Here is an 11,276-nt window from a genome sequence, read left to right as displayed (position 1 = left end):
TTCACAAACAAAACGCCCCAGGTAGAAGAAAAAGAGAAGGTAACAACTCAAACAAGTTGCAAAATCTGAAGACGGAATGGAATGCGGATTAGGGAAGACAGCCTTTGCTTCACCTGAATAATTCAGAGAACTTTTTTTCCTCTCCTGCTACCCCTACTTTTCTTACCTACCTTCCACACCCCAACCCCCGCTACCCAAACTACCTTTCTGTCGCATTCCACCAGCGTAATTAAAGACAATAGGTGCATTCATTGGGATTTTAAGGGATGATGCTTAAAATACACGAGAGAGGCAAATTTGTTCTCCAAACTTCGTGTTTTGAATATGAAGTCCATCACGAAGGGATTTACTCCGCGCAGGTGACCTTGGGTCTTTTCTTGCATTAGTCGTGGTTTAAAACGCCTCAATGAGAACCGAGATGGTCACAAAAAATAAGGAGAGGAATTCCACGCGTGTGACAGCCATGCCCTCGGAGTTGACACGCCCACTCCGTGAACAAAGAAATATTTGATGAAGGTGAAAACGCCAAAGGGTTCTATCAATCTGAAAATGTTTTAAGATATCGAAAAAGAAAGTGGTCAATGTGACCCACTCTTCCCCTAAGGGACGTTAGTACCACAGGTACGCTATTCATTAGAAGGACAGGTGTAGTGACGCAACAATGCAGTTCTCAAGAGCGACGACAAAAAATAATCAACTCTGGTAAAGTGCAGTTGATAAGATGACTTGCTTTAGACTCAGTTCTGTCAGAAAGAAGTCCTGCCATATAAAAGTTGAATAAGCTGACCATCCACTAGTACTCTATGCTAGTAGTTTTTAATGTTGTTATTAAAGCAATACGTCATTGTAATCCTTTTTCTGCTAATAAATAAGCTTTACATAAACAGGAAACTTCCGCTTTCGTCCTTAGTACCTGTCTCTTGAATTAGTGTGCTGTTCGCATCCACATACTGTAAAGGTACTACCAAGTCTAGCACTATTTTGCCTTGACGCCAGAAGGGTAGAGCCTTCTCGTACCTGCAAAGTCTTGAGGGATAAGGTTGCCTGTCCCATGCTCTTATTTTTCACTCGTAACTGCCGTTCACACTGTCCACTATTGGGTCGACTGATGGCGGTAGGCCGGGCGCGAACCACGGGCCTAACCAATCTAGGCTCAAACATTCCATATTACAGAGTTACAGTATTTTTCATATAGTGATATCATTTTTGTTGCCTGTGGCAAGGGAATTATTATTTTTTGTTTTTGGGTTTTTTGTTTTTGCCTTCATTAGTTTCCTTTTTCACTAATTTATTTGTTGATCTCATTATCAATCTTAATCTGAATCTCTTAATCTAAGATTTTACCCAATTTCACTTACCAGTGAGAAAGGAATTTCCTTCTTAATAAACGATTTTTTGTTCATGTGATCTCTCTCTCTCTCTCTCTCTCTCTCTCTCTCTCTCTCTCTCTCTCTCTCTCTCTCTCTCACGATATGTAACAAAATGTGTAGTTATTTTATCGATTATAAATTACAATATTTAATTTGTCATTTACATAAGAAAGAGAAAGTAATACCAGATGATTAAATCTATCATCTAGACTTCCCGCTTTCAAGGAACGAGGCTTGTGCTCCTTTCTGTGGTAGCGTTCGTTTCTTTTTTTTTTTCCTCAGTTTTTCATCCGAGTAAATATAGTCACTTAGATGCCCTTCCCATCGGCCTTCCAATGATAGCATTAATTTGTGCAGACGATGAGTAGGCTAAACCATGGATTGGAAGTTAGAGATGACCTATTTTTATGAGAAAAACAAGTTAAGACTTCAATTGGTTGATTGATTCAAATCAAGCAGGCCTTGTGCCTAACAAGTGCCCTTGTCCAAAGGTTACCCTTAAGTGTGGTAAGGTGCTGAAGGGCATAAGAGGTCTGGTGTGGACCTCTCGACTAGGTCAAACGAACTGAAACGCTGACGTTACATATTTTCAAGGAAAGGAGGGTAATTCCAACATTCAGCTGTGCACTTGAGGTCTGGCAAAGGAGCTGTTGAACATCGTACGAAATTACGAGTGTTTCTAAACTATAGATTCAGCATAGTTTTATTGTACTGCTATGCTTTTAATATACACTCATAACAAGGCTACCCTTCTTCTACCATCAAACTTTGGAATTCTCTCTCTCTCTCTGCTCCTGTTTTCACAGATAATCTTCCACCTTGAAAGGTGTGTCTACCTTCTCCGGATTGACTCAACTTTTTCCTAACCCCTAATGTTTTTTTTTTATTATTATTATTTACACCAGTCTCTTTCCTAAACCCGAATAAATAAGGAGGGTTTCCGTCCGTAAAGCATCTGCCAAAACACATTATGAAATGAGCAGTTTAATGAGTGTCAGAAACACCTGGACAAGGCTCATTAAAAACATGACCCAGTCTAGAGATTAAACTGGGATGAAGAAGAAGAGTGGGCCTAGTCTAGATAAGAGATTAGATTACATGGTTCACTGTACTAACAGCTAGACCTACTGTTACTACGGTAGCAATAGTATAGGCCAAAGATTGGACAGGTTAGGTTGATTTTAGGTAACCTCACATCTTTTTTCCTTCACATTTTGCATTGTTTATTCGTTAATATAATCCATTAAATACGACCATCTTACTCATGTTGCATATAAGGCCTGGACTAGACAGGACCATCAGATTGTGTGTCCCATAGGCCTATGCTTAATGGTTCAACACGAAGGCTAATGGTGTGTCACTCTCGAACACATGACGAGCATCCGTTCTTATGATTTGCAATAACTGATCTGAACATTGTTAACATCCGATGTATTGTCGTCTTATACAGTATTAGCTTTTTGCAAAAGTTTCATAATAAATAGCAACAGATTGTTTTCTGTTGAACAGCATGTTGATGGACTATCAAGTCACGTAGTGCTAGTTCAAATGAACGTAGGCCGATTCTCAATTGACAAGTATTTCCTCCATTGTCTAACTTCCTCCTTACTGGAATCTGCCTCGTGGAACGCCCAATCCCTTCTTCCCTGTTTAGTTTCCTCTTTTCATTCCTACGGTGGAATGTTGAATTTACTGGCCAATTGCTTTGTTTGTAGGTTTATCAGTGTATATTCCTAAAGCGTTCCTTTAAATAATCCGATCTTTTTTCTCTCTTCTCTCTCTCTCTCTCTCTCTCTCTCTCTCTCTCTCTCTCAATTGTTCACTTCCTCTCGAAACTCTGGTATTTTTCATTATTTATTTACCATCACATGACAGCACCAAACCATTATGGCAGATGGTTAATATTTTGTTTTTTACGCCTAATTCCGTCGTCATACTAATACCCCGGCGTAGCCCCTCCGACAAATTCTTGACCACCTCTTCGCATCCAGCCAGTACCCAGCTGCCTGTCTTGCATTTTTGAGCAAGGTCACCGTGATACTTTTGATTTTTCTTTTTCCTAGAGCAAGTGTCTTGATTCCATGTGGAGGAGCTGTATCAGAGGCATTTAATTTAAGTGCCACTACTAATACCACTACTGTTTCCATTATTACCCGAGAGGTCTACCATGGTTTAATGCTATTGTTCGGGATAATTATGTATTAATTAAGGCTAAAAGGACTTGGGTTTCTCTGACAGGTTTAAGCAGAACAGCATCTCCACGTGTGAAGGCAGAAAGAACAACGCAAAGAAGAAAGGTTAGTGTGTTTGGCTATCTCAAAAGACTTAGGCTAATCCTACTACAGTTTCCTTACTAACCATTGCTGCTGCAGATGCTAGACCCTAGTATAACCTTGTTACTTATTCATACATCCCAAATTACTCGTTGTAAGCCTTGGTGTCGTTAGTTTTAGTAAATCTGGCATGATTCTTATGTTATAAGACAAAAACTTAGCTTTCGCTAGATAAGAACCTAGGCTAATTAGGTCTAAGAATTTCCTTATCTGGTTGGTCGTACATGATTTGTTACGTAACCTAGCAGATAATGAGTGTATTTCACACTCGCTGCCATCTTTCTTTTTTCCGAATAATCGGACTTGACTCATTTTAAATGATGGTCGTGTTAATATTTCTGTTAAGTGTCCTTGCAGTGGTCATACCCAATCAGGGAAATCATACCTGTTTTATGCCAATATCACAACCATGTCTAATTTATTCTTCTGTTGATTTGTTTCTACCACCCTCCCGCCATCTTCTCTCTCTCTCTCTCTCTCTCTCTCTCTCTCTCTCTCTCTCTCTCTCTCTCTCTCTCTCTCTCTCACACACACACACACACACTCTGTCATATATTTTTTGTCATTCAGTTTGAAATCAAGCCTTTACAGTCGTAGAATGCATTTTGCCAATTTTTTTAACATCAAGTATAAACATTATATAGTATATATATATATATATATATATATATATATATATATATATATATATATATATATATATGTGTGTGTGTGTGTGTCATGTGTGTGTGTGTGTGTGTGTGTGTGTGTGTGTGTGTGTGTGTGTGTGTGTGTGTGCTTGTTGAAGTGACTCTCAGTGCGTTTCAACATTATGGGGTTAGGGTACATATGTACGTAGTTAGACACCATGACTGAAGTAGATTCGAAATATTTTGCCTGTAATACAGCATAACTGTTGGCATAACATAACATCATATTATAAAATTATTGTAACATAAAACATAAACATATCGCGTTAAAGAAAAAGATACACACACATATATGTATACGTATGTATATAATTGTTGATTGTTTTATTTATTTATTTTTTAATTGTCTCATGCATTACATCCCCGCATTTTATTATAACTTTTCTCACGCCAATTTAGAGTGATATGAACAGGCCACCTGGATATCTAAGAGAAAAATGATCCCTGACATCAAAGATCAAGAGGTGAAACAGAGCAAATAAACACAAATTAAACCCTCGGTCTCTTCCTCCATTCATTTCGACAAGACGAAAGAATGTCGCTAAAAAAATAAAAAATACAAAGTTTTACAACAGTAAAGAAACTAGGAAAAGCGTATCGTCAGATTACATACCACACTCATAGCCTAAGAACTCAGCGTATCAATCACTCTCTGATAACATACCAAAGATTAGATTAATCCGAACCGTGAGCAAAACAAAGATACACAGCAAATACTTAGAAGCCTTTTTTTTACTGTATAGATTTTTTTTATTTCGCGATCCGTGGAAGAGAGGAAATGCCAGGAGAACGGACTATTTTCAAAACACTCCGTTCGAACTCAGCTTTTTTCGTCCACTTCTCGGCGACAGCCGTAGTTTCTATAATCGGCGCTGTCTAAAGGTATGTTGTTCGCGAAAAAGGGAGTGTTTTATGTTTCATCATCAGCAAATATTTCTTGTTAGGAAGTAAGACAGGAAAAGATAAATGAAGACATTCCAAAGCGGTCTAGTTTCCTAAATATACCGAGACCGCGATTCTTGTTTTTGTTTTCTCAGCTCTGCGCCCGAACGGACGTCGTGGAAATTTATACTAAACATATATCTTTGCAAGTCCGCACACATCGACAGATCTATTATCATTATCTAATTTTACAGAAACGGAAGCACATGCCAGGGTCAACAACGAAAGTTAGAAAGACATTTCCTAGTCATGACAACAGCGATAACGAATTCGAACGAAGTCTGTAGCAACGGGAAATAAAAGGTTAGTCTCCATAAGAATGGAATGTTATTACATACACAGCCAGTCAGCAAGGGCGTACACATCGGACATACTTCTCTGGGTCTCTTGTCTCCCTCTCTCGCTAAGAAAATGCTGCAATGCTCTTCCACTTGCAGCGATATTCCTTCTTTTTTAAGATAGCAGATTCTAAACCTTTACAAAAACAGCGGCACTATTTTTGCAGTTGCCTGTCTAGACTGGCAGATGTGTCAGGGTACAAAATCTCGTCAAGTCAAAGAACTTGGGTGCGCGCGTGAGTGCGTGTGTTTACAAGGCTTTGTCGTTGATCAAGTGGAACGACAATGGATGACAGATGGGATCGACAGAATATCACTCTTCTTTTTTTTTATTTTTTAAAGGAATCTCTTATGCCTATAAATGTTTGCATTCGATGGTATACAAACATAATAAGCATAATACGAAGTTTGTGATTAAGCAGAACCATATAGCAAAAGGACTGCTGTATTATTCATTTGGGTATTTTATGGTTTCAGCTTTATTTGGAAAAAACTTCTACAGCTTATTTTCGAATACTGAAACCACAAAACGACCCAAATAAACAATGTACAGTCCTGTTGTGTAGTTCTGCTTATCGCAAACTCCGTGTTACGCTTATTGTTGAGTATTCCATCGAATACAAACTATATACAAATTATGCACACACACACACACACACACACACACACACACACACACACACACACACACATATATATATATATATATATATATATATATATATATATATATATATATATATATATGTGTGTGTGTGTGTGTGTGTTAAATATATTATCCCCACACACACACACATATATATATATATATATATATATATATATATATATATATATATATATATATATATATATATATATATATATATATATATATATGTGTGTGTGTGTGTGTGTGTGTGTGTTATTATTAACAAAACTATTGACAAAACTAATGCTCTCCTCCACAGGGCTTATGATTTAACCTCGTCATGGGAATCATACCGTAAAGATGTATCGTTTTTACATAAGTATTTTATCAACAAGTGGTTTCCATCACATATTTTTTATAGACAATGCAAAAATTTCCTAAACAGGAAACTACCTGATCCTCCTGTCGTTAGCACAGTACCGAGGAAGAAACTTTATGCCAGTATACCATATATTCTGCAATAGGAAAACATTTTAACATGTTACAGGTCATTCTCATTCCGAAAAAAACCCATTTACAATAAGATCACTTTTTTAAATTAAAAGACATACTCTGCCCACTAATGCGATCTTCAGTCTTGTATAAATATACTTGCTCCAAATGTAATTCGGGGACATACGTGGGATCGACTAAACGATTTGCTGAGGGTCAGGACTGTCCAATACTGAATTTTCCAACATCAGAAATCATACTAAAATATGTAAAGTAATATCGAATATATATATATATATATATATATATATATATATATATATATATATATATATATATATATATATATATATATATATATGTGACATAATATTAGTTTTATTGATTTGTATTGATTAATAAACTCAAATTAACATTAGGAGTATGATAACACTGAATAAGCTAGCAACGGATGAACTATAAATTAAAATCAATTAAAACTCTGAGCTCTATCAAAGCTTTACATATGCATAGATATATAAATAATCAACACACAATCACCTGTGGAACAGAAATAAATTTCTGACTCACATCAGGATTGAACCAGGTCTTTTTCAATTGAAAGGTCTAGTGGGCAGCCCTTGCCTTTCAAATTGAAAGACCTAGACCTGATCCCTTCTGTGTTAATCAGAAATTTATATATATATATATATATGTATATATATATATATATATATATATATATATATATATATATGTATATATATGTGTGTGTATATATATATATATATATATATATATATATATATATATATATATATATATATATATATATATATATATATAAAGAACATGACTTAAATTTTTTTTTTCACCACAAGCTTTTCAGTGAGCCACGGAAATCCATCATGAAGCAGCTCATTAATAAAAAGTCGAGTTATATATATATATATACAGTCTCACCTTCCGCGTGAATATTCTGAATTTCTGTATTTCATTACGTAAATTTACAGAACATGAAAAATCATTTGGGGCAATATTTATATTTGATCTTGAATGGTTCTCATCAGTTTACTCTTCCATTAGGTAAACTGACTAGTATGAGCATTCAACCTAAAGGTCGATTCAGAACTAACAAGCAGAATTATTAGTAGGCACTTGTTTGAATTTTCAGAGGGGTGTTATAATTGGAACATAGAATTTAAGCCAAAGGCCAAGCACTGGGACCCATGAGGTCATTCAGCACTGAAAAGGAAATTGAGAGTAAAGAAGGTTTGAAAGTTGTAACAGGAGAAAACCCTTCAGTTGCACTATGAAACAATCGCTGAGAGAGGGCCTTACAGACCTTACCTTACAGTTCGTTCTGGTTGCCCCAGGTCCTCAGTGAGGCACCTTTCAGGAAAGTAAGATGGAAGAAAGATATGAATGGAGGTACAGTAAAAGGAATGAAAGGGGTTACAGCTAGGGGTCAAAGGGACGCTGCAAAGAACCTTAAGTAGTCCCTACAGCGCACTGCATGAGGTGCACTGATGGCACTACCCTCCCCCATGGGGCTAGAAGGGTATTATAAAAGAAGTAAAAAATGATGTGCAAAATGTCACAGAGAGGCTTCATCGACTGTGCATCAGACCCACGCACGCACTGCATCAGTCATTTCTTCTATGTATATCTTGAAGACACTCATGCATTCTAGATTTGAGGGTCCTTCCTTCCTTTGCAATGACTCGCTCATAACTGCTACCTAGCCTAGGGCTTCCTTTCCTCCTCCACTCCAACATGACCAGACCATCTCAAAATACACTTGATTCATCCTTTCACCTACACCCAGCTGGGCTAAGGCAGAAACGTAACTGTAAATGATTCTGGTCTGGAATGGCCTACGTCAAATTCCTGTTTAATCTTGGATTTAATAGTATGAGCTTAACCTTACTCTGCACATCAGTATCAGTACTGGATTAGGTTTGCCAGATAATGAAATCTCCATCTTGTATAGTTCAAAAAGTTTCGTCAACGTTAAGTTTCTCTTTGGCCTTTGACTTCTGAAGTAAGACCCTGATTTAACTCTGTACAAAACATCACCAATGAATTGTGTGTGCTAAATGTGAAGTTTACAACTTGTATAGTTCTGAAGTTATGGCCAAATGTAAATTCCTGTTTGATTTTGACCTCTGTCTCACTGTAAGGCATCGTGCATAGAGTTTCTCTTGAATAAATGCATATTGGACCAGCCTGCAAGAGAAGAGGGGGCATATACTGTATTCACAAACCTTCTTTTGTATTTAGTAGATATATAAGACCATTTTAATAATGTCTGCTAACTTCAATTGTAGTAATACATGTGACTTTCTCAGTAAAACCTATTAGGAGTAGACATATTTGAACTCATTTTTAATGAAGAGCATCTTGAAATATTTGCTAATGAGCTGAAAATTACATTATCATCTCAGTGTCCTCTGGCACCTAATTTTAAAATAAAAAATGTTTTTACATGCAAAGATAACATTAAGTCAGTTATCTAAGTTATTGAAAATGATAGGCATTCGTTTATGATTCCTAAGAATACTCACTCATATCCTTAAGCATAATATACATTATGTTTTCCTATTGTGAGTGTACTGTACACTACTTGGCATAATCCATGAAAATGCCTACTTGCCTTTTTCAGGATCTACATTTATCTTATGCAAGAGGCAATCTCAACATGAAGTTATCAAATTCTGCATTTTCCCTTCATTCTTCTTCAAGTCCAATTAATGATTTGAAATGGATATTTCCCGGTTAAGATTACCACACCTTCACAATATACATTTTTAAAGTAATTTGTATTTTTCCATAGGTTTGCATACCTATATGGAGTATCTTCCTGACCATGCACTGGACCAGCCCGTGCACTAACAAGGGTGATATACCAAGGTAAGGGGAATAGGATATGTCCTTCACACCAACTTTTCCCATTGGACTTTCGGTCGTAAGATAAGCAACACTGGCAGAAGTGGTGAGGCAGTGGCAGGTTTCCTCCAGTATGAAAGGCTATATTTTAAACACCATATCGTAGTATGGTGTACATGGGATACCAAGTGGAAGCCCCCTGTTCCTTGATCTTTTTTTATACAGACTACATTAGCCCGATGACATCATCTTTCCTATATAAAGTAATTTAATGAGGCCACCTTGACATTTTTCAACTGACACAATTCTTATGCAAAAGGGTTTATTTTTTCAGTGATGTGAAAATTGGAGCAAGATGTTGAAAAAGGTGGGCGGCTTGGTGAAAAGAAACCGAAGAATACAGATGAAAACTAAGGCAGAGAACAATGAATGTAGAAGCAGTGTGTGACATCCAGGGGACACTTAAATAACAGGCAGTCCAAGACAAAAATTAGGTATGTTTGCAGGATTGTTAAGCCTATGATTTTCTGGTAGTTTAATCACTACATGCAAATATTAGGAATGTTTGCAGGATTGTTAAGTGTGTCATTTTTGGTATAGTCACTTTCAAGCTAGGATTTTTCAACGTCCCAAGGGGTACAATACTGGTGAAATCCTGTTTAAGTATTATGTATATGTTTTAGGATTATATTCAACAGGATTACCATTCAAGTTTCAAAATCCTAAGTATAATAGTTATAGCGAGACTTACTGGCATGACCAATTTGTTAAGCTGGTAATAATTTTTATTACAGTAAAGGCATGAGATGATGATGAATCAAGTATTTCCAGGACCCTGTTGTGATTCAGGAGAGTCCTTAATGAAAATGCATCTTTGATATCTAACCAATGAATTCATGCACTAGTTAGACATCGTTTTCATTCTCACAAGAGTAACGTCTCTGAACAGTTTGAATTTGATTTGGAATGTTTTGAAATGCATAATGAATAGCATATTTTTACTTGTATCTGCTACATGCTTCTAGCAGTCAATCATTACAAGTACCAAAAATATTTGAGCACCATTTTTCTTTTGGAAAAAATTAACTAGGACCACCGCTGCTTTGCAGAACGCAACTGCCAAAGAGAGCAAAGTTAAGATGCAGATTCAAAAATAAATCCTTCTGGTTACCCATTGATGAAACAAGCTTTGCGTATCTAGCTGAAAAGCATGATTTCCATCGACTTTGTCACTGGTACAGTAAAACTTTTTGCATTTTCTTTTAAGGACTATCTGAATCACAGGGCACATTTTTTTTCTAAGTGGTTAGTTTCCGAGTTCCTTTGTGTTTCTCAGTTTTTCATATTCATTCACTACACAAACCACTAAAATAATATAGAGTATTAACCAAGACCATCAGACATGAATGGCTATTTTAGCAATGGCTGTTATTAGATATTACCATTGTATATTGTTGAACACTACACATCTCATGTAAGGGATATTTTTCCTGTACATAGAAGATATCGACCATAACCTTCCATAGCCTTAATGAAGAGCTTTCATTTGCTCTGCAGCCTTACTCAGGCCTAATAAAATAGCTGCCTCTATTTTGTTAGTCTTGCAATAAAGT

At 36.5% G+C, this 11,276-nt stretch overlaps 1 long non-coding RNA gene across 2 annotated transcripts; it reads left to right on the top strand.

Moving 5' to 3' along the window:
• Positions 1-2,458: 2,458 nt before the first annotated feature.
• Positions 2,459-11,182, top strand: LOC136828066 (uncharacterized). Of its 2 annotated transcripts, XR_010849895.1 has the most exons (4): positions 2,459-2,539; positions 3,609-3,667; positions 5,529-5,637; positions 9,998-11,182. It is a non-coding gene; the product is annotated as an uncharacterized lncRNA (long non-coding RNA). The 2 variants fall into 2 exon arrangements; XR_010849894.1 differs by lacking the exon at positions 2,459-2,539 and having other exon boundaries at positions 3,186-3,667.
• The last annotated feature ends 94 nt before the right edge of the window (positions 11,183-11,276 follow it).

The sequence above is a fragment of the Macrobrachium rosenbergii genome, chromosome 42, assembly GCF_040412425.1.
Source record: "Macrobrachium rosenbergii isolate ZJJX-2024 chromosome 42, ASM4041242v1, whole genome shotgun sequence".
Taxonomy (NCBI): Eukaryota; Metazoa; Arthropoda; class Malacostraca; order Decapoda; family Palaemonidae; genus Macrobrachium; species Macrobrachium rosenbergii.
This window is presented reverse-complemented; position numbering and strand designations above follow the sequence as displayed.